Raw genomic sequence first — 23425 nt, 5'->3', positions numbered from 1 at the left:
GAAATCGAAATAAAAGGAAAAATAACGAATATAAACGAATAATACAAATATTACGGAAAAAATAGGATCAGTTAATGGACAAGATTGTGGGATGCATAAAATATTTCTTGTAGGGCCATTTTATTTGATGCACTTTATTTATTCATGATAACGTTTTGAATGCTCTCTACGTCGCGCACAGACAGCATCGCCTATTGTTAATATAATAATTTAATATTGTATTAATTTCTAGAATAATTGATACAATCATTTAACTCAAAATAAAATATTAATAAACCTATCTAATCGGGGGTACTATGGTCACGCAGGTTTGTTTATGTACTTAACTCGGGGCCTCGAGAAATGCATGTCGTTCCCTCATCGTTGCATCTATAGTCTCACGACATAAGGATGTCGTTCCACGTAATATCAAAGAGTATAGAAGTACTGTAGAAGCACCGGGTTGAGGCGATTTGGACCGGTTCTATTTGTAATTCACTGACCCATTCATAAAAACAGCTCTTCCTTCCAGATTGAATCAGCCGTGTTTAATACCTCCATTGAATTAATGACTTACGACTCACTCATTAAAACAGGAGCATGCTGTCATCTATTGGCAATTTAGTTTCACATTCAAAAGTGTCATTGTATTTTTTTCTTCTGTAATTTCATGTTTCTGTTCTAATTTCTTTTTTATTATTATTATTCATCTCATAATATTATTTATACACTGTAAGTGCAGTGTAAATCTGCAGGAGCTCCGTGTAAAATATGCTATAAAACACCCTGCTTGTTTATTTCAAAGGAAGAGAATTAGATGCAATGTTTATTTTAGCGGCACAAACGGGCAAAAATCGAGCACAAACGAATGGCACCTTTTGGCTAGATTTAGACGATATGGGGTGGAGAGTTACGTAAAAGTCCCAAACAAGTATTTCCCCCATTATATTTAAGAAGGGCTCGGAGATACCAGGTTTGTTTTAACGGCACAAACGGGCACAAATCGAGCACAAACGAACGGCACCGGTTTGGAAAGATTTGGACGACATGGGGTGGAGAGTGACGTCACTGCCCCGAATTGTTTTTGTTATTTCTAAGAAATGGAAATATATTTGACGTTCATTTCAACGGCACAAATCGGCACAAATCGAGCACAAACGAATGACACCAGTTTTGTGTGATTTAGAGGAACTGGGGTGGAGAGTGACGTCACAGCCCCGAAAATATTTTGGTTATATCTAGGGAAGGAAAACAGATACAGTGTTTATTTTAACGGCACAAACGGGCACAAATCGAGCACAAACGAACTGCGCCGGTTTGGAGCGATTTGGACAACATGGGGTGGAAAGTGACGTCATACGGTCAAAAAAATAATGTTTAATATCTTAAACAACAAACCAGCACAAACGTTCGTTTTTGCGGCACAAATCAGCACAAACGTAGCACTAACGAATGGCATAGTTTTGGTCATTATTTCTTTTCATGGGGTGCCAACTTCACGGAGGTGTGCACAGGCTCTATATCAAGACAAGCACAGTGGCGCCGCGGAAGCGTGCTGTTCCCATAACCCAGAGGTCGATGGATCGAAACCATCCTCTGCTAAGCTTGTTTCACTTTGATTTGTGCCCAAGTGCTTCAAGACAAGTTAGAAATTTGTGCAAGAATCATGTTATGTTGAAAAGACCAGTGCATGAGTTCCACATCAAGTCAAGCAGAGTGGCGCAGCGGAAGCGTGCTGGACCCATAACCCAGAGGTCGATGGATTGAAACCATCCTCTGTTAAGACTTCTGCGCTTGTATATATGACAGAGCCCCCAAAAAAGAGAAATGTGCAGAGCCTGTTCGTGATAACCTAAAGTCACTTGGTCCTCTCACAAAAGTTGTTCATCCAGAAGCTGAATGAGATGAAGAACTAAAAGAAAAAGTAAACAACCGTGTGACAGCCCCAGTGGCCTAATGGATAAGGCACTGGCCTCCTAAGCCAGGGATTGTGGGTTCGAGTCCCATCTGGGGTGACTTTCAGCAGAGTGGTGCAACGAAGGCGTGCTGGGCCCATAACCCAGAGGTCGATGGATCGAAACCATCCTCTGCTAATCTTGTTTCACTTTTATATGTGCCCAAGTGCTGCAAGACAAGTTAGAAATATGTGCAAGAATCATGTTATGTTGAAAAGACCAGTGCACGAGCTCCACATCAAGTCGAGCAGAGTGGCGCAGCGGAAGCGTGCTGGACCCATAACCCAGAGGTCGATGGATTTAAACCATCCTCTGCTAAGACTTCTGCGCTTGTATATATGACAGAGCCCCCAAAAAAGAGAAATGTGCAGAGCCTGTTCGTGATAACCTAAAGTCACTTGGTCCTCTCACAAAAGTTGTTCATCTAGAAGCTGAATGAGATGAAGAACTAAAAGAAAAAGTAAACAACCGTGTGACAGCCCCAGTGGCCTAATGGATAAGGCACTGGCCTCCTAAGCCAGGGATTGTGGGTTCGAGTCCCATCTGGGGTGACTTTCAGCAGAGTGGTGCAACGAAGGCGTGCTGGGCCCATAACCCAGAGGTCGATGGATCGAAACCATCCTCTGCTAATCTTGTTTCACTTTTATATGTGCCCAAGTGCTGCAAGACAAGTTAGAAATATGTGCAAGAATCATGTTATGTTGAAAAGACCAGCGCACAGGCTCTATATCAAGACAAGCAGAGTGGCGCAGCGGAAGCGTGCTGGGCCAATAACCCAGAGGTCGAAGGATCGAAACCATACTCTGCTAAGCTTTTTTCGCTTTCATATGTGCCCAGGTGCTGCTCAAAGAATTGACGATGCAACTGGTAAACTTGTTGTAATTTGCAAAAATATTCATACATAATAGACTAGTTAGAAATGTGTGCCAGGCTCAAGTGGTTTTGAAAAGACCGGCGTGTGGTTCTCTCTTCAAGGAAAGCAGAGTGGCGCAGCGGAAGCTTGCTGGGCCCATAACCCAGAGGTCGATGGATCGAAACCATCCTCTGCTAAACTTGTGTGACTTTTATATGTGCCCAGGTGCTGCAAGAAAAGTTGGAAATGTGTGCAAGATTCAAGTTATGTTGAAAAGACCAGTGCAAAGGCTTTACATCGAGACAAGCAGAGTGGCGCAGCGGAAGCGTGCTGGGCCCATAACCCAGAGGTCGATGGATCGAAACCATCCTCTGCTAAGCTTGTTTCACTTTTATTTGTGCCCAGGTGCTTCAAGACAAGTTAGAAATTTGTGCAAGAATCATGTTATGTTGAAAAGACCAGTGCACAAGCTCTACATCAAGTCAAGCAGAGTGGCGCAGCGGAACCAAGAGGTCGATGGATCAAAACCATCCTCTGCTAAGCTTGTGTCACTTTTATATGTGCCCAAGTGCTTCAAGACAAGTTAGAAATTTCTGCAAGAATCATGTTATGTTATGACCAGTGCACGAGCTCTACATCAAGTCAAGCAGAGTGGCGCAGCGGAAGCGTGCTGGGCCCATAACCCAGAGGTCAAAGGATCAAAACCTTCCTCTGCTAAGACTTCTGAGCTTGTATATATGACAGAGCCCCCAAAAAAGAGAAATGTTCAGAGCCTGTTTGTGATAACCTAAAGTCACTTGGTCCTCTCACAAAAGTTGTTCATCCAGAAGCTGAATGAGATGAAGAACTAAAAGAAAAAGTAAACAGCCGCGTGACAGCCCCAGTGGCCTAATGGATAAGGCACTGGCCTCCTAAGCCAGGGATTGTGGGTTCGAGTCCCATCTGGGGTGACTTTCAGCAGAGTGGCGCAACGAAGGCGTGCTGGGCCCATAGCCCAGAAGTCGATGGATCGAAACCATCCTCTGCTAATCTTGTTTCACTTTTATATGTGCTCAGGTGCTGCAAGACAAGTTAGAAACGTGTGCCAGAATCCAGTGATGTTGAAAAGACCAGTGTACGGGCTCTACATCAAGGTGAGCAGAGTGGCGCAGCGGAAGCGTGCTGGGCCAATAACCCAGAGGTCGAAGGATCGAAACCATACTCTGCTAAGCTTTTTTCGCTTTCATATGTGCCCAGGTGCTTCAAGACAAGTTAGAAATTTGTGCAAGAATCATGTTATGTTGAAAAGACCAGTGCACAAGCTCTACATCAAGTCAAGCAGAGTGGCTCAGCGGAAGCGTGCTGGTCCCGTAACCCAGAGGTCGATGGATCGAAACCATCCTCTGCTAAGCTTGTTTCACTTTTGTACGTGCCCAAGTGCTGCAAGAAAAGTTAGAAATATGTACAAGAATCATGTTATGTTGAAAAGACCAGTGCACAGGCTCTATATCAAGACAAGCACAGTGGCGCCGCAGAAGCGTGCTGTTCCCATAACCCAGAGGTCGATGGATCGAAACCATCCTCTGCTAAGCTTGTTTCACTTTGATTTGTGCCCAAGTGCTTCAAGACAAGTTAGAAATTTCTGCAAGAATCATGTTATGTTGAAAAGACCAGTGCACGAGCTCTACATCAAGTCAAGCAGAGTGGCGCAGCGGAAGCGTGCTGGTCCCATAACCCAGAGGTCAAAGGATCAAAACCTTCCTCTGCTAAGACTTCTGAGCTTGTATATATGACAGAGCCCCCAAAAAAGAGAAATGTTCAGAGCCTGTTTGTGATAACCTAAAGTCACTTGGTCCTCTCACAAAAGTTGTTCATCCAGAAGCTGAATGAGATGAAGAACTAAAAGAAAAAGTAAACAGCCGCTTGACAGCCCCAGTGGCCTAATGGATAAGGCACTGGCCTCCTAAGCCAGGGATTGTGGGTTCGAGTCCCATCTGGGGTGACTTTCAGCAGAGTGGCGCAATGAAGGTGTGCTGGGCCCATAGCCCAGAAGTCGATGGATCGAAACCAACCTCTGCTAATCTTGTTTCACTTTTATATGTGCTCAGTGCTGCAAGACAAGTTAGAAACGTGTGCCAGAATCAAGTGATGTTGAAAAGACCAGTGTACGGGCTCTACATCAAGGTGAGCAGAGTGGCGCAGCGGAAGCGTGCTGGGCCCATAACCCAGAGGTCGATGGATCGAAACCATCCTCTGCTAATCTTGTTTCACTTTTATATGTGCCCAAGTGCTGCAAGACAAGTTAGAAATATGTGCAAGAATCATGTTATGTTGAAAAGACCAGCGCACAGGCTCTATATCAAGACAAGCAGAGTGGCGCAGCGGAAGCGTGCTGGGCCAATAACCCAGAGGTCCAAGGATTGAAACCATACTCTGCTAAGCTTTTTTCGCTTTCATATGTGCCCAGGTGCTTCAAGACAAGTTAGAAATTTGTGCAAGAATCATGTTATGTTGAAAAGACCAGTGCACAAGCTCTACATCAAGTCAAGCAGAGTGGCGCAGCGGAAGCGTGCTGGTCCCGTAACCCAGAGGTCGATGGTTCGAAACCATCCTCTGCTAAGCTTGTTTCACTTTTGTACGTGCCCAAGTGCTGCAAGAAAAGTTAGAAATATGTACAAGAATCATGTTATGTTGAAAAGACCAGTGCACAGGCTCTATATCAAGACAAGCACAGTGGCGCCGCGGAAGCGTGCTGTTCCCATAACCCAGAGGTCGATGGATCGAAACCATCCTCTGCTAAGCTTGTTTCACTTTGATTTGTGCCCAAGTGCTTCAAGACAAGTTAGAAATTTGTGCAAGAATCATGTTATGTTGAAAAGACCAGTGCACGAGCTCCACATCAAGTCAAGCAGAGTGGCGCAGCGGAAGCGTGCTGGACCCATAACCCAGAGGTCGATGGATTGAAACCATCCTCTGCTAAGACTTCTGCGCTTGTATATATGACAGAGCCCCCAAAAAAGAGAAATGTGCAGAGCCTGTTCGTGATAACCTGAAGTCACTTGGTCCTCTCACAAAAGTTGTTCATCCAGAAGCTGAATGAGATGAAGAACTAAAAGAAAAAGTAAACAGCCGCGTGACAGCCCCAGTGGCCTAATGGATAAGGCACTGGCCTCCTAAGCCAGGGATTGTGGGTTCGAGTCCCATCTGGGGTGACTTTCAGCATAGTGGTGCAACGAAGGCGTGCTGGGCCCATAACCCAGAGGTCGATGGATCGAAACAATCCTCTGCTAATCTTGTTTCACTTTTATATGTGCCCAAGTGCTGCAAGACAAGTTAGAAATATGTGCAAGAATCATGTTATGTTGAAAAGACCAGCGCACAGGCTCTATATCAAGACATGCAGAGTGGCGCAGCGGAAGCGTGCTGGGCCAATAACCCAGAGGTCGAAGGATCGAAACCATACTCTGCTAAGCTTTTTTCGCTTTCATATGTGCCCAGGTGCTGCTCAAAGAAACGACGATGCAACTGGTAAACTTGTTGTAATTTGCAAAAATATTCATACATAATAGACTAGTTAGAAATGTGTGCCAGGCTCAAGTGGTTTTGAAAAGACCAGCGTGTGGTTCTCTCTTCAAGGAAAGCAGAGTGGCCCAGCGGAAGCTTGCTGGGCCCATAACCCAGAGGTCGATGGATCGAAACCATCCTCTGCTAAACTTGTGTCACTTTTATATGTGCCCAGGTGCTGCAAGAAAAGTTTGAAATGTGTGCAAGATTCAAGTTATGTTGAAAAGACCAGTGCAAAGGCTTTACATTGAGACAAGCAGAGTGGCGCAGCGGAAGCGTGCTGGGCCCATAACCCAGAGGTCGATGGATTGAAACCATACTCTGCTAAGCTTTTTTCGCTTTCATATGTGCCCAGGTGCTTCAAGACAAGTTAGAAATTTCTGCAAGAATCATGTTATGTTGAAAAGACCAGTGCACGAGCTCTACATCAAGTCAAGCAGAGTGGCGCAGCGGAAGCGTGCTGGGCCCATAACCCAGAGGTCAATGGATCGAAACCTTCCTCTGCTAAGACTTCTGAGCTTGTATATATAACAGAGCCCCCAAATAAGAGAAATGTTCAGAGCCTGTTTGTGAAAACCTAAAGTCACCTGGTCCTATCACAAAAGTTGTTCGTCCAGAAGCTGAATGAGATGAAGAACTAAAAGAAAAAGTAAACAGCCGCTTGACAGCCCCAGTGGCCTAATGGATAAGGCACTTGCCTCCTAAGCCAGGGATTGTGGGTTCGAGTCCCATCTGCGGTGACTTTCAGCAGAGTGGCGCAACGAAGGCGTGCTGGGCCCATAGCCCAGAAGTCGATGGATCGAAACCAACCTCTGCTAATCTTGTTTCACTTTTATATGTGCTCAGGTGCTGCAAGACAAGTTAGAAACGTGTGCCAGAATCAAGTGATGTTGAAAAGACCAGTGTACGGGCTCTACATCAAGGTGAGCAGAGTGGCGCAGCGGAAGCGTGCTGGGCCCATAACCCAGAGGTCGATGGATCGAAACCATCCTCTGCTAATCTTGTTTCACTTTTATATGTGCTCAAGTGCTGCAAGACAAGTTAGAAATATGTGCAAGAATCATGTTATGTTGAAAAGACCAGCGCACAGGCTCTATAGCAAGACAAGCAGAGTGGCGCAGCGGAAGCGTGCTGGGCCAATAACCCAGAGGTCCAAGGATCGAAACCATACTCTGCTAAGCTTTTTTCGCTTTCATATGTGCCCAGGTGCTTCAAGACAAATTAGAAATTTGTGCAAGAATCATGTTATGTTGAAAAGACCAGTGCACAAGCTCTACATCAAGTCAAGCAGAGTGGCGCAGCGGAAGCGTGCTGGTCCCGTAACCCAGAGGTCGATGGATCGAAACCATCCTCTGCTAAGCTTGTTTCACTTTTGTACGTGCCCAAGTGCTGCAAGAAAAGTTAGAAATATGTACAAGAATCATGTTATGTTGAAAAGACCAGTGCACAGGCTCTATATCAAGACAAGCACAGTGGCGCCGCGGAAGCGTGCTGTTCCCATAACCCAGAGGTCGATGGATTGAAACCATCCTCTGCTAAGCTTGTTTCACTTTTATCTGTGCCCAAGTGCTTCAAGACAAGTTAGAAATGTGTGCAAGATTCATGTTATGTTGAAAAGACCAGTGCACGAGCTCTATATCAAGTCAAGCAGAGTGGCGCAGCGGAAGCGTGCTGGGCCCATAACCCAGAGGTCCAAGGATTGAAACCATACTCTGCTAAGCTTTTTTCGCTTTCATATGTGCCCAGGTGCTTCAAGACAAGTTAGAAATTTGTGCAAGAATCATGTTATGTTGAAAAGACCAGTGCACAAGCTCTACATCAAGTCAAGCAGAGTGGCGCAGCGGAAGCGTGCTGGTCCCGTAACCCAGAGGTCGATGGTTCGAAACCATCCTCTGCTAAGCTTGTTTCACTTTTGTACGTGCCCAAGTGCTGCAAGAAAAGTTAGAAATATGTACAAGAATCATGTTATGTTGAAAAGACCAGTGCACAGGCTCTATATCAAGACAAGCACAGTGGCGCCGCGGAAGCGTGCTGTTCCCATAACCCAGAGGTCGATGGATCGAAACCATCCTCTGCTAAGCTTGTTTCACTTTGATTTGTGCCCAAGTGCTTCAAGACAAGTTAGAAATTTGTGCAAGAATCATGTTATGTTGAAAAGACCAGTGCACGAGCTCCACATCAAGTCAAGCAGAGTGGCGCAGCGGAAGCGTGTTGGACCCATAACACAGAGGTCGATGGATTGAAACCATCCTCTGCTAAGACTTCTGCGCTTGTATATATGACAGAGCCCCCAAAAAAGAGAAATGTGCAGAGCCTGTTCGTGATAACCTAAAGTCACTTGGTCCTCTCACAAAAGTTGTTCATCCAGAAGCTGAATGAGATGAAGAACTAAAAGAAAAAGTAAACAGCCGCGTGACAGCCCCAGTGGCCTAATGGATAAGGCACTGGCCTCCTAAGCCAGGGATTGTGGGTTCGAGTCCCATCTGGGGTGACTTTCAGCATAGTGGTGCAACGAAGGCGTGCTGGGCCCATAACCCAGAGGTCGATGGATCGAAACAATCCTCTGCTAATCTTGTTTCACTTTTATATGTGCCCAAGTGCTGCAAGACAAGTTAGAAATATGTGCAAGAATCATGTTATGTTGAAAAGACCAGCGCACAGGCTCTATATCAAGACATGCAGAGTGTCGCAGCGGAAGCGTGCTGGGCCAATAACCCAGAGGTCGAAGGATCGAAACCATACTCTGCTAAGCTTTTTTCGCTTTCATATGTGCCCAGGTGCTGCTCAAAGAAACGACGATGCAACTGGTAAAGTTGTTGTAATTTGCAAAAATATTCATACATAATAGACTAGTTAGAAATGTGTGCCAGGCTCAAGTGGTTTTGAAAAGACCAGCGTGTGGTTCTCTCTTCAAGGAAAGCAGAGTGGCCCAGCGGAAGCTTGCTGGGCCCATAACCCAGAGGTCGATGGATCGAAACCATCCTCTGCTAAACTTGTGTCACTTTTATATGTGCCCAGGTGCTGCAAGAAAAGTTTGAAATGTGTGCAAGATTCAAGTTATGTTGAAAAGACCAGTGCAAAGGCTTTACATTGAGACAAGCAGAGTGGCGCAGCGGAAGCGTGCTGGGCCCATAACCCAGAGGTCGATGGATTGAAACCATCCTCTGCTAAGCTTGTTTCACTTTTATTTGTGCCCAGGTGCTTCAAGACAAGTTAGAAATTTGTGCAAGAATCATGTTATGTTGAAAAGACCAGTGCACAAGCTCTACATCAAGTCAAGCAGAGTGGCGCAGCGGAAGCGTGCTAGGCCCATAACCCAGAGGTCGATGGATCAAAACCATCCTCTGCTAAGCTTGTGTCACTTTTATATGTGCCCAAGTGCTTCAAGACAAGTTAGAAATTTCTGCAAGAATCATGTTATGTTGAAAAGACCAGTGCACGAGCTCTACATCAAGTCAAGCAGAGTGGCGCAGCGGAAGCGTGCTGGGCCCATAACCCAGAGGTCAATGGATCGAAACCTTCCTCTGCTAAGACTTCTGAGCTTGTATATATAACAGAGCCCCCAAATAAGAGAAATGTTCAGAGCTTGTTTGTGAAAACCTAAAGTCACCTGGTCCTATCACAAAAGTTGTTCGTCCAGAAGCTGAATGAGATGAAGAACTAAAAGAAAAAGTAAACAGCCGCTTGACAGCCCCAGTGGCCTAATGGATAAGGCACTTGCCTCCTAAGCCAGGGATTGTGGGTTCGAGTCCCATCTGCGGTGACTTTCAGCAGAGTGGCGCAACGAAGGCGTGCTGGGCCCATAGCCCAGAAGTCGATGGATCGAAACCAACCTCTGCTAATCTTGTTTCACTTTTATATGTGCTCAGGTGCTGCAAGACAAGTTAGAAACGTGTGCCAGAATCAAGTGATGTTGAAAAGACCAGTGTACGGGCTCTACATCAAGGTGAGCAGAGTGGCGCAGCGGAAGCGTGCTGGGCCCATAACCCAGAGGTCGATGGATCGAAACCATCCTCTGCTAATCTTGTTTCACTTTTATATGTGCCCAAGTGCTGCAAGACAAGTTAGAAATATGTGCAAGAATCATGTTATGTTGAAAAGACCAGCGCACAGGCTCTATAGCAAGACAAACAGAGTGGCGCAGCGGAAGCGTGCTGGGCCAATAACCCAGAGGTCCAAGGATCGAAACCATACTCTGCTAAGCTTTTTTCGCTTTCATATGTGCCCAGGTGCTTCAAGACAAGTTAGAAATTTGTGCAAGAATCATGTTATGTTGAAAAGACCAGTGCACAAGCTCTACATCAAGTCAAGCAGAGTGGCGCAGCGGAAGCGTGCTGGTCCCGTAACCCACAGGTCGATGGATCGAAACCATCCTCTGCTAAGCTTGTTTCACTTTTGTACGTGCCCAAGTGCTGCAAGAAAAGTTAGAAATATGTACAAGAATCATGTTATGTTGAAAAGACCAGTGCACAGGCTCTATATCAAGACAAGCACAGTGGCGCCGCGGAAGCGTGCTGTTCCCATAACCCAGAGGTCGATGGATTGAAACCATCCTCTGCTAAGCTTGTTTCACTTTTATCTGTGCCCAAGTGCTTCAAGACAAGTTAGAAATGTGTGCAAGATTCATGTTATGTTGAAAAGACCAGTGCACGAGCTCTATATCAAGTCAAGCAGAGTGGCGCAGCGGAAGCGTGCTGGGCCCATAACCCAGAGGTCGATGGATCGAAACCATCCTCTGCTAAGCTTGTTTCACTTTTATTCGTGCCCAAGTGCTTCAAGACAAGTTAGAAATTTGTGCAAGAATCATGTTATGCTGAAAAGACCAGTGCATGAGCTCTACATCAAGTCAAGCAGAGTGGCGCAGCGGAAGCGTGCTGGGCCCATAACCCAGAAGTCGATGGATCGAAACCATCCTCTGCTAAGCTTGTTTCACTTTTATTTGTGCCCAAGTGCTTCAAGACAAGTTAGAAATGTGTGCAAGATTCATGTTATGTTGAAAAGACCAGTGCACGACCTCTACATCAAGTCAAGCAGAGTGGCGCAGCGGAAGAGTGCTGGGCCCATAACCCAGAGGTCGATGGATCGAAACCATCCTCTGCTAAGCTTGTTTCACTTTTATTCATGCCCAAGTGCTTCAAGACAAGTTGGAAATTTGTGCAAGAATCATGTTATGTTGAAAAGACCAGTGCACGAGCTCTACATCAAGTCAAGCAGAGTGGCGCAGCGGAAGCGTGCTGGGCGCATAACCCAGAGGTCGATGGATCAAAACCTTCCTCTGCTAAGCTTGTGTCACTTTTATATGTGCCCAGGTGCTGCAAGACAAGTTAGAAATGTGTGCAAGAATCAAGTTATGTTGAAAAGACCAGGGCATGGGCTCTACATCAAGGCGAGCAGAGCGGCACAGCGGAAGTGTGCTGGGCCCATAACCCAGAGGTCGATGGATCAAAACCATTCTCTGCTAAGCTTGTTTCACTTTTATTCGTGCCCAAGTGCTTCAAGACAAGTTAGAAATGTGTGCAAGATTCGTTATGTTGAAAAGACCAGTGCACAGACTTTGCATCAAAACAAGCAGAGTGGCGCAGCGGAAGCGTGCTGGGCCCATAACCCAGAGGTTGATGGATCGAAACCATCCTCTGCTAAGCTTGTTTCACTTTCATTTGTGCCCAAGTGCTTCAAGACAAGTTATAAATGTGTGCAAGATTCATGTTATGTTGAAAAGACCAGTGCACGAGCTCCACATCAAGTCAAGCAGAGTGGCGCAGCGGAAGCGTGCTGGGCCCATAACCCAGAGGTCGATGGATCGAAACCATCCTCTGCTAAGGCTTCTGAGTTTGTATATATGACAGAGCCCCGAAAAAAGAGAAATGTTCAGAGCCTGTTCGTGAAAACCTAAAGTCTCTTGGTCCTCTCACAATAGTTGTTCATCCAGAAGCTGAATGAGATGGAGAACTAAAAGAAAAAGTAAGCAACTACATGACAGCCACAGTGGCCTAATGGCTAAGGTGACTTTTCAGCAGAGTGGCGCAGCGAAGGCGTGCTGGGCCCATAAGCCAGAAGTCGATGGATTGAAACCATCCTCTGCTAAGCTTGTTTCACTTTTATATGTGCCCAGGGGTCCGTTCTTCGTACCTCGCTTACTACATCCAAGATCAAATGACACATCCAAGATCAAATCATCGCACTAACTATGAGCTCGCTATTCCGGTTCTCCGAACGCACCTGTTGTTGATGATTAGTATAGCTGGATGAAGTTATTTGAAATCACTGGGTGGCTTAAAAGGGGCTACGTATCGATAGTAGAAACATTGATCGGCAACTCTGTGATTGGTCGGCGAACATGACGAAGGAGCGAGCTCAGTATTTTTCTGCAGCAGAGCAAGAACTCTTGATTGAGGGTTTTCAGGAGTTTCAGAGTTTAATTAAAACGCAAGGGAAAACTGCAAAGGCTGGAAAAGCAAGGAGAAAGGGGTTGGCAAAAAGTAGTGAACAAATTAAATGCGTTAATGCTGCCCATGTTACATGTTATTTCCTTGATATGTTATTTTATTTATATTTTTATTTTTTTATACACTACCGTTTAAATGTTTGGGGTCAGAAAGACTTGTAATAGTCTTTAAAGAAGTCTCTTCGACTCATCAAGACTGCATTTATTTGATTAAAAATACAGAAAAAACAGTAATATTGCCAATTGTTTTTACAATATAAAATAATGTTTTTGTTTTTTTTTGTTTTTTTTACATACTTTAAAATAGAATTTATTCCTGTGATGAAAAGCTGAATTTTTATCAGCTGTTACTCCAGTCTTCAGTGTCACATGATCCTTCAGAAATCATTCTAATATACTGATTTATTATTAGAATGATCAATGTTGGATAATATCAACAGTTGTGCTGCAAATATTTTCGGAACCTATGATTTTTTTTTTTTTTCAGGATTCTTTCATGAATAACAAGTTTAAAAAGTACTCTGTTTATTCAAAATATATATTTTTATAACAATGTAAATTATTTATTATTAACTTTCAATATTTTTTTATTATTAACTTAATACATCCTTGGTTAATAAAAGTATTAATTTCTTAAAAAAAAAAAAGTACTGACCCCAAACTTTTGAACGGTAGTATATATATGTATATATATATTTAAGCTTACGGACCTGTTACTATGACAGCAAGTCCCGGATGAGCTTCGAAGAACCGAACGATCCAAGATCACGCAAAATCGTCAACAATCAAATCCAGCTAACTTAGTTAGCGAGGTACGAAGAACGGACCCCTGGTGCTGCAAGACAAGTTAGAAATGTGTGCAAGAATCGCTTATATAGCAGACGGAAGGGGTGGGTGGGGTGTTAGTGTTGTTTTCTTTTCTTTTCTGTATGTTGAAATAGACACTTTTATATGTATATTCAGGTTGTATATGCTTGTATAGTAAGACCAAGAACACTGTATTGCATGATAATATATACCTGTGTATACTTAATATTTGCAGATGTAGATAATTTTTGTTTAACCTTGTATGTAAAAAATATGGAGGACCTTTTGATCTTTAACAATTGTGTATTACTGATATTTGTCCAATAAAAAAAAGAAAAGAAAAAAAAAAGAAATGTGTGCAAGAATCAAGTTATGTTGAAAAGACCAGTGCACGGGCTCTACATCAAGGCAAGCAGAGTGGCGCAGTGGAAGCGTGCTGGGCCCATAACCCAGAGGTCGATGGATTGAAACCATCCTCTGCTAAGCTTTTTTTCGCTTTTATATGTGCCCAGGTGCTGCTTAAAGAAACAACAATGCAACTGGTAAACTTGTTGTAATTTGCAAAAAAATTCATACATAATAGACTAGTTAGAAATGTGTGCCAGGCTCAAGTGGTTTTGAAAAGACTGGCGTATGGTACTCTCGTCAAGGAAAGCAGAGTGGCGCAGCGGAAGCTTGATGGGAGCTATCGAAGGCAGGGTGACACAAAAGGTGGCTTAAGCAGGAAACACCGAATAGGTTTGTGATGTCTTGGGGTATAACGGAAGCATGGCTGAATGCAGATCAGACGGTTGCATGTTCCAATCACATCAGTTGATCTCTTCTTGACATCCATAGTATAAAGTCTACAGCCCTTTACCGTGACTGATTTGCAAATTGAATCAAAGCAATTAAGCAAGGAACGGCGACTTGTTTTCTTGTTTTCTTTCGAGAAAACAGAGTGCGCCTGACCCCTGATCGGAAGGTTGCGTGTTCCAATTATGTTGAGGTCAAGCGATCTGTTCTTGACTTTGTGAGTGTAAAGACTAGCTGATTTGCATAGTTTATCAAAGTGCTTAAGCATGAAACACTAAATAATTTTTCCGCTATCTTGTAGTGCAACGGTAGAGTGTCTGGCTCCAAATCACCTTGAGGTCAGACGATTCTTACCATAGTCTGTAACTACTAATATATATGTTTTACCTGCTAATTCTAATAATAATAATTATTATTATGGAGTTCAAGCTCGATTCAGAAGACCACTCCTTCATCTTAAAAACATATTAATTGCTAAAATTCGATTACATTGCAATTAGCACAAATTGGGCTACAATAATATTTAAGCAACATGAAATGTACATTTGTGTTTTTGAGAAAATAACGTTTATGCGTGGTAAGTGAAAAACTAAAGTTTTGAAGTCACTGAAATAAGGCCATGAAACACATACAGAACATTTGTTCACACTACTTTTAAGAATTAGATGTCGTAGGCTAGATTTTTGTCAACCAAATGATGTGAAATGATCTTGTTCACTCGTTCATAGAAAACAATATATTGATATACATTTTCTAAAACATGTTTTGTGTTTGAAAGGGAATATTCAAAGGAATGGCAATGAGCCATGAATATTTAGCAATTCACACCTGAGAGACAAAGAGCCCTGCCCTAATGGCCCATTATTACTACTGTTAGTATTAGGAAAGGAACAATGTGAGAAGATTCAAAGAATGGAGTATTATATTATTTGTATTTATTTACAACAAAGTATAATCAAAACATGCATAATGAAGGTCAAAGAAACATTATTGAGCACCCTGATCTAACCACAGATATGTGGAAAACTTCTGAAAACTTTTTCTGAGTTCTGTTCAACAAATGAAACAAATAAATGATATTTAAGTGATTGAAAAACTCATCAGTAGTCACTTGTTTTTACACTAGAATACCAGTGTAGTTGAACATCTGAAGTTGGTAAAGCGCTCTCAGAGAAAACAGTTTGAAGAGACTCAAGTAAACATCAGCAGGATTCATCTGTTGAGCAGGTTTCAGATCACTAAAAAAAACAAAAAAAAAACATCACCCCCCTGCCTTATGCTGCGTTCACACCGCCCCAAATGTCAAGCGTCAGTTGCGGCAAGATTACATGTAAAGTAAATGGTTGAGTCCGTCAGAGGCTCTGCATTGCGTTGTGTCCGTTGGATCCATCAACTTTTCAACTTTTCAATCGTTACCTGCGTTTCAAGCGTCAACGCAGCAAACGCAAGCAACGCAGAAGTTCAGCTAGCTGAACTTTTGACGGACTTGACGCACTTGACGCAGTGCGTCAACCAATCAGAGCGTCTCACTGTAGCGACGTCACCACAGGTATCTTGAATGAAGCGGGAGCGGAGAAAAAATCATTTTCAATTTAATTATATTACATATATATAGTGCTCATTGTAGCCGTCTGCAATCGCAGATAATTGTATGATCCGCCCTCGTGGTTGTATAAAGACTGGAATGTAAAGGAACTTGCTTGGATGAAGATCGCTGAAGAGATCGGGGATGTCGGCGTTATCAAATCTTTTCTCAACGTAATAATTTCTATTTCGTTAGCTAGGGAAACATGGTCAACAGAGGATCCCAAAATGTCCAGTCCCAATAGTTTGCTATGGTTTATTTAGGGGAAGTGTGCAAAAAACTAGATGCGTTGGGTGCGTTGCCTGACGTGTGCGGTGTGAACGCACCAAAAAGCAAGCGTTGCCAGCTTCAACGTACATGCGTCAAACTAGATGCGTTGGGAGCGTTGCCTGACGCAGACAAAGTGTGCAGTGTGAATGCACCATTAGTCCCCACAGCCTGTCCTCAGCCTCTGTCATAATTTTATTGGTGCTGTCTTCTGTTACGGTTGCTGGTAGGGATGTAACGGTATTGTAAATACCGTCATACCGCAATAACACATTTTTTCGATACTACCGTGGTCGCATGACTCGATAAAACGATAGGTCTTCTGAGAAAAGTTTGCTCAGGCGAATGGAGCGAAAGGGAGGTAGCGGGAACTACATTTCCCATCAGCCCAGGCGTGGCCATCATCTTTTGCGGTCTGTTGTCGCTACAGACTGTAGCAGCAAGGAAAAGAGATGGAAACGGTCGAACGTGCTCCGTCTGCAGTGCGTATGCGTTACGTATTCTTTTCAGCACCCATGTTAACGGATTAGAGCGTTCACACTGCACGCGGTTGCTGTCCGGCAGTACGTCCTAGAAGCGGTGCCTTTGCAGCAGTGCAGCCATCGTTTCGGCACCGAGTCTATTTTTTGCTGCGCTGTATGCGCTGAATTAATGTTACAGTGCATTGTTCGCTGTAAAAAATTAACATGGATTGACACGGAAATGTACCATAAATGCATATAAATGAAGTCTACTGTGTTTCACAGTCAACACGTGGCTTTTTGGCTATGTTTAAAATAAGGAAAGGTGCAGTTTTAAATAAACTAGGCAACATAATAGATGCACTTGTCCAGGTAGAAAAGTTCTTTAAAGGATTGTTTTTAATAAAGATTTAATGCGAAAGAAAGGCATGAGAGCCTACTGCACTGCAAAAAATGCTTTTCTTACTTAGAATTTTGTCTTGTTTCCAGCCAAAATATCTCAAAATTCTTAAATCAAGAAGGATTTTCTAGACAAGTAAAAATTATTGTCTCGTTTTTAGTAAAAACAAGTCAAAATTAAGTGAGTTTTTGTTTAAAACAAGCTAAATAATCTGCCAATGGGGTAAGAAAAAAAATCTTATTTCAAGCAGACAACTAGATTCAGACAACTCATTCAGCTAAACTGATTTGACTGTTTTTTACATGCTTTAATAATTTTTTGTTACTAAAATTGAAAAATTTAAGTTTCTGTTTCAAAGTTTACAGATAGATGGCTAATTTGTATGCCATTGATATGTTCAGTGTTCATGTAAACTGTTTAATAAACAATTCTGGTACTTTTTTCGAGTCTCTTAATTAGTTCTGTTTTTCCTGTAAATGATCAATAAATACCGTACCGTGCCATTCATACCGAGGTATTACCGTACCGTGAAGTTTTGATACCGTTACATCCCTAGTTGCTGGGAATGAAGAGTCAGAGGGAATGACAAGGAGCCCAGAGTAACAATTAAACAGAGTATTTAATGAAATAGGAATGCAGGGTACATACTGCCTTGTACTGTCAAAAAATGACAGTACAAGGAGAAGAAACACTAGGAGACATGTAACAACCTCCTCCTATATAGGTACGTGATGTACTTAAAGGGGCCACCAGGCCCGGATTGGCTAATCGGGAGGACCGGGAGAATTCCCGGTGGGCCGGTCCGTTTTTTTGGCCGCGAGGGCCGGTGTCCCTAGCTGCCTGCACTCACAGCAGTCGCCAGGGGCGGACTGTCCATCGGGAGAATTTTTGGCCCGCTACCCTCCAATTTTTATTATTATTATTTAATATTGTTGTTGTTATTGTTTTTGTTGCCGGCCTAATGTACTAAAGTGGTTATTTCAGAATTAGCCATTCAATAATAAAACTCTAATAAATCATAAATCGGTTAGTTTTAACTGGCACGCGTTTCATCTCGCGCGCGCTCCACGCATCCGCGCGTCCGCCAAAACGACGCGAGACTGAAGTAGAAGTGCCCAGGTGGAGCAGAGAGACAAATCTGTCCTGTTTAGGACCTAAAGTGCAGGTCAGTTACATCTGTAAACAGACTATTGTAGTTTTGTCTTCGTTTACTTAAGTATTGAACTGCTAACAAATGTTAATCTATAAAAAATATCGTTTTAAAACAGGTTTAGGGAGCTACCCTTATTAAAAATTAACTGTGGTTTTACAAAACATGTTTACTATAGTTATACAATGGTTTTGCTACACTATAGTTTCACCATGGTATAAAATTGTGATTATACTAATGGGAATCAATCCTAAAAAAAAAAAAAAAAAACATGGTTACAATATTTACCATAGGCTCAATAATATCATGGTTAATTTTCCTTTGGGCCAAACATGACCCATGATAATGCAAAACATGTTTAGTTTTAAGATTTTTAAATAAAGATATATTCAAGATGTAGCTAATTTTTGTTTTAATTTTAACATTACGACAATAAATAACACATGGTCCTAATGTAGTGGCCCTCTTTTTTTCTGTTGCCCTTTTCTCTATCAAATGTTTTAGTACTAATCATAAATTATATATAATTTTGAAATCTTAGAAGCTAAAGAACCATCCTGGTGGCTGTCTCCTCCCCCTTAGCAGCAATGTCAAGTGTCATTTTACAAAATCACAACTTTTTACAATCTTGATAAAAACATGTCTTTAAAAAGGTCTCAGTATTTCTGCAATAATCTGCTGATTGTCTTCTTTAAAAAAGACCAACCTTAGATCTGTACTGTATAGGTGGTTGTAAAGGTGGAGATGTGTTTATGACAAAAGTGACAGATACAAGAAAATTAGTTTAAAAAGTAAACACACATGAGAGACAGAGAGATTAAAAGAGATTAAAAGGCAAATTGGAAGTTCAAGAGATAGCATTTAATTATTTTACCCAGTTGATTTCAACTTTTCTTTATGTGATGATGAAAAATATTGTTGTCCAGGGTTTCAAATTTTGGTGTGGGATGGCCTGGATAAGTGTGAGATTTCCCGGCCTGAAATTTTGTCCCAGTCCACCCCTGGTTAACGTCAAGCTAGTTAGGAGCAGTGCAAAACAACGATGTCTGCAAATCATCGTTCATGTTTATGTATCAAACTTTTTCTTGTACGGTTGCTCTTCAGCAGCAGCAGCCTCTAGTCCAGTTTGCTGCTAACAGTGAAGAGCCAGGCCCCGTAACGTTACCAAGCACCAGTCATGAGCCCAACACACTAGAATGGGCAGGTAGGACAGTGCAATACTTGTTCTATTCTTTATTTGTGTTTAAGGACTGGATATCTGTGAACAATTTTGCACAGAATATATATTCAGATATTGCAGAGAAGGACATTGTGATGTTTAAAAGAATAGTGTTGGAGATTTACCCTTTAATGTTCTCATTTATGAAAAATATTTGAACTTATAAAGCAGCTGTTTACTTGAAAAAGACATGATAGTGTCATTAGAAAGTTTAATACATTTTATTTTAATCTTTATTTTATACATATAGCTTAATATATATTTGTATTTATTTGATATTTTTTCATTTCAAGGTTTGGATATTTATGAGCACTAATTCTAACAGAAAATAGATACTGATACTGTTAAACATTACATTGTGTTAACTGTTCAAATAAATCTTCACTGTGAAGCAACAATTAGGCTACTGTATTTGCACTGAATTGGAAATGACGTCATTTTAATATAGTCAGTCGTGAACTAAAGTGGGCCGGTCTAAGGCTTGAAACTCCAGGGCTGAAAAGGAGTCCCACTCCGGCCCTGGGGGCCACCATACTACACATGTATATTTGACGGTTTTGATATACAGTATGTAGATGTCACAAGTACAAGGAAAGAGTTTATATAAATGCTTTAATGTGAGGTTTGTTTCATATTTAGGTACAATAGTGCAATTTATTTTCCATATCTGTTTAGTTTAGTTAATTGATTATTCCCTGCTGCACCTGAGTTTGATTACAATTACATCCAAAGATGCTTCTCCTTCATTCACTTTTGGTGAATGTAGCCTTAGCCAGGAAGAGTTGATGTCATCAGGCGGTATCCAACAATCATCGGGTGTTCCAACCCTGAACCGCAACACCCTCAACATTGGTGGGTCAGCAGTGGTGGCCAAATCACTGCCCATCAACTCCCCCTGGCTTCCAGCTAAGCTCCTCCCTCCTGCTCCATAACCAGCAAGAAGCTCTCTCTGCTGCCTCCCCCATCCTGCGAACAGTCATCTTTCTCTCCCTCCCCATCACCCCAATGGCTGTAAGCATTCTCCATACTGACTGGGCGGGGAATCCTCTACAGCCGACCTCGACTGGGAAGAGCCATGCCTGCCAACCTTTCCCCCTGCAGTCATGCAAGAGATCCTGGTATTTGGCGCTCTTTCTCTCAAACGCTGGTTCACAACCCTCTTCCCATGGGACTGTAAGTTCGATGAGGATAATCTTTTTTTTTTTTTTTTTTTTTGCCTCTTCAGACCACAGCACTGCATCTGGCCTCAGGGTTGTCTGGACGACCGGGGGGAATTGCAGTCTTTCCCTCAGGTCTACCTTCATTTCCCATGATTGGGCCTTTTGCAGCAGATTGGTTCTTGTTGTTACTGTGGTTGGTGGCTTTTGACCCGCTCTTACAAACTTGATTGATGGTGTTGCTCTCCCATGTGGTTGGTGTTTCTTGCGTGTCTCTTGCTCCAGGGTGTTAGCGAGTGTCATGAGCACCTTGTCATGGCGCCACCTGTATCTGCCTTGGGCAAGTGCTGTTTTACACCCTGACAGGATGTGTGCCATGGTACCCCTCTCCCCACAAAGCTTGCACGATGGGTCCTCTCTTAAGCCCCACTTGTGCAGGTTTGTTGGAGTTGGAAGTGTGTCATACACCGATCTTAACATAAATGAGATGCGGAATGGTTCCAATCTCCACAGATCTCCCCATGTGATCTTCCTCTTGGGTAGGTCCCACTTGGTCCATGCTCCCTGGGACGCTAGCTCCACAGCCCTTGCCCTTCGTCCTTCCTCCTCCAGGTTCCGTACCTCCTCCTGGATCATGGCCCTTCTATCCGTGGATCCAGCCTTCCCCCATTGCTGGATATGGGAAGTTCCAAGACCCTGTCTTCCCATGCATGGCGTTCCCATGATGTCACGTAGCTTCAACATACTTTCATCTTGTGCAACAGATGAGTCAGCTGCCCACTTGCGTCCTGATCTTGTAAGGATACCTGCCTGCCAGACTTGTTCATCCTGGGAGTTTCTGTATGTCATTATGACTCTGCACTTTGCTACCTTAAATTCCTCCACCACGGATGACAGAGGAAGTTGGAGGTTTTGCCATTGGGTGGTGAAGTGGCCTGTCTTGAATCGTAGCTAGATTCCGCCAAAGTAACTGATGATCAATCCCTTGATGTGCTGAGGGATGAGGTAATGGTCTAGTGCTGCATGGATGAGGGTATGAGGGAATGATCCGTATGCATTAGCCAAGTCCAGCCAAACAACGGTCAGGTTGCCATTGCTGGCCTTGGTCTCCCGGATAATCTGACTGAGAACTCCAGTGTGTTCCAGACATCCAGAGAAGCCTGGAATCCCACCTTTCTGGATAGCGGTGTCGATGTATCCATTCTCAGTCATGTATTTATTTATCATGTTTAATTATCCTGTGTATTTAGGTTCCTGCTTGGCCCTTCCTTTTTGTCCAGTTTTAAATGTCTTTGTGTTGTGTTGGATGTATGTTCCTGTCTGGATTACCCTTTGTGGATTTTATTAAAGAACTTTCAATTAATTCTCATCTCTGATACTATGAAGGTAAAAATGATATAAGGCTATAAATTGAACAAAAAGAAGTGGACCACGTGACGAAATAAATGCGAGAGCTGATATGTTCTTAAAGTACTGACTTTGACTGAGATTGTAGGAGCTGAAAGTGCAAAGAGTGAAGAGTTTTTTGTTTTTGTGTGTGTGTGTGTGTGTGTGTGTGTGTGTGTGAGTAGTCCGTGTTAAAAAATGCAGAACCTTGTAATTTGGCAACAGAAAAAATGCTGTACAAATAGAATTACATGAAGTGTTTGATGTATGTGCTAAAAGTGATGAGTTGTAAAATGTAGCTTGGCTGGGTAGCCAACAAAAAAATAAATATAATGGGTTGATAAGAAGCTATTTGTGCATAGACAGAGGAGGGGTATGAAAATGTTACTGTTGAGTACAACCATTTAATAATTTTTTTAAACACTTTTTTCAATGTATAATTAACAAAAAAATTAATGAAGGCCAGCTGCTTAGGATTGTTTATTGTAGCAAATTAATCTACTGTACATCCAGGCTAATGGAAGCACAACAAAGAATGAACTGTGCAGATTATAAAAAAGACCTGCACAAACTAGAATAATATTTTCATGCTTCTCCTAATAAAGTCCATAAACGTAAACATATTACAACATTAAATTGACTAAACAATAAGCTAGAATACATTTAAAATCAATGGGAACATGTCATTTTGTTCAGTTTATGTCAATTCATTTATAATCTTCCAGTTACATTGTTGCTTTTCCCAGCAAGGTAAAAGTTTGACTAATATTTTGATTCATAGAAATCCACACATGGAATAGAGTGACATGATTGTTCTGTAAGTCTGGTGAAAAACAACATTTTAGTACTTTGACTACAATTGAATGTATTTCAAAATGATTGTGTAGATGATTGTACAAATTGCTCCATTTTCTAAACCTCTTCTTGCATAAAAAAAACGGAAGTTTCTTTCCCGAATGAGTTTGCAAATGACGGATCAGGCTGCTTTGACGTGTGAAACTCTTCTCACACTGAAGACACTTTTTATTATTATTATTATTTCCTTTATTTAGCCAGGAGATCACATTGAGACAGTACTATCTCTTCTTCCAGTGAGACCTGGTCAAAACAGCAGCACATAAAGTTTCGCAAAGAAGATCAGAAAACACAATACCACCAAAATTACTAAATCAGATCATAAAAAACAATTACATGTATCCTTTAAGACATTATACAGAATATGTTTAAAAGTACTCAAAGTTGGAAGGTTGTCATCATTCCAAGCCTTAGGAGCATAAAAGGAGAAAGTACATTTGCCAAGATTTTACGTTACCCTTGGGACTATTAACCGAATTCAGGAACCAGATCTAGTGCGTTGATTATTTGGGTGAAATCTTAACAAATTAGAAAGATAAGATGGTAGTTTACCTAAAAGAGCCTTTAA

At 42.4% G+C, this 23425-nt stretch overlaps 8 non-coding genes across 8 annotated transcripts; all 8 read left to right on the top strand.

Moving 5' to 3' along the window:
* The first annotated feature begins 1921 nt into the window (after positions 1–1921).
* On the top strand, positions 1922–1994 carry trnar-ccu (transfer RNA arginine (anticodon CCU)). Its single transcript has one exon. It is a non-coding gene; the product is annotated as a tRNA-Arg (tRNA).
* A 418-nt stretch (positions 1995–2412) lies between these two features.
* On the top strand, positions 2413–2485 carry trnar-ccu (transfer RNA arginine (anticodon CCU)). Its single transcript has one exon. It is a non-coding gene; the product is annotated as a tRNA-Arg (tRNA).
* A 1179-nt stretch (positions 2486–3664) lies between these two features.
* Positions 3665–3737, top strand: trnar-ccu (transfer RNA arginine (anticodon CCU)). Its single transcript has one exon. It is a non-coding gene; the product is annotated as a tRNA-Arg (tRNA).
* A 958-nt stretch (positions 3738–4695) lies between these two features.
* trnar-ccu (transfer RNA arginine (anticodon CCU)) lies at positions 4696–4768 on the top strand. Its single transcript has one exon. It is a non-coding gene; the product is annotated as a tRNA-Arg (tRNA).
* A 545-nt stretch (positions 4769–5313) lies between these two features.
* trnat-cgu (transfer RNA threonine (anticodon CGU)) lies at positions 5314–5385 on the top strand. The gene has a single exon. It is a non-coding gene; the product is annotated as a tRNA-Thr (tRNA).
* Positions 5386–5905: 520 nt separating this feature from the next.
* On the top strand, positions 5906–5978 carry trnar-ccu (transfer RNA arginine (anticodon CCU)). Its single transcript has one exon. It is a non-coding gene; the product is annotated as a tRNA-Arg (tRNA).
* A 2178-nt stretch (positions 5979–8156) lies between these two features.
* Positions 8157–8228, top strand: trnat-cgu (transfer RNA threonine (anticodon CGU)). Its single transcript has one exon. It is a non-coding gene; the product is annotated as a tRNA-Thr (tRNA).
* A 520-nt stretch (positions 8229–8748) lies between these two features.
* trnar-ccu (transfer RNA arginine (anticodon CCU)) lies at positions 8749–8821 on the top strand. Its single transcript has one exon. It is a non-coding gene; the product is annotated as a tRNA-Arg (tRNA).
* The last annotated feature ends 14604 nt before the right edge of the window (positions 8822–23425 follow it).

The sequence above is a fragment of the Garra rufa genome, unplaced genomic scaffold (genome assembly GCF_049309525.1).
Source record: "Garra rufa unplaced genomic scaffold, GarRuf1.0 hap1_unplaced_001, whole genome shotgun sequence".
NCBI lineage: Eukaryota > Metazoa > Chordata > Actinopteri > Cypriniformes > Cyprinidae > Garra > Garra rufa.
The sequence above is the reverse complement of the archived record's forward strand: the minus strand, read 5'-3'. Positions and strand labels throughout refer to the sequence as shown.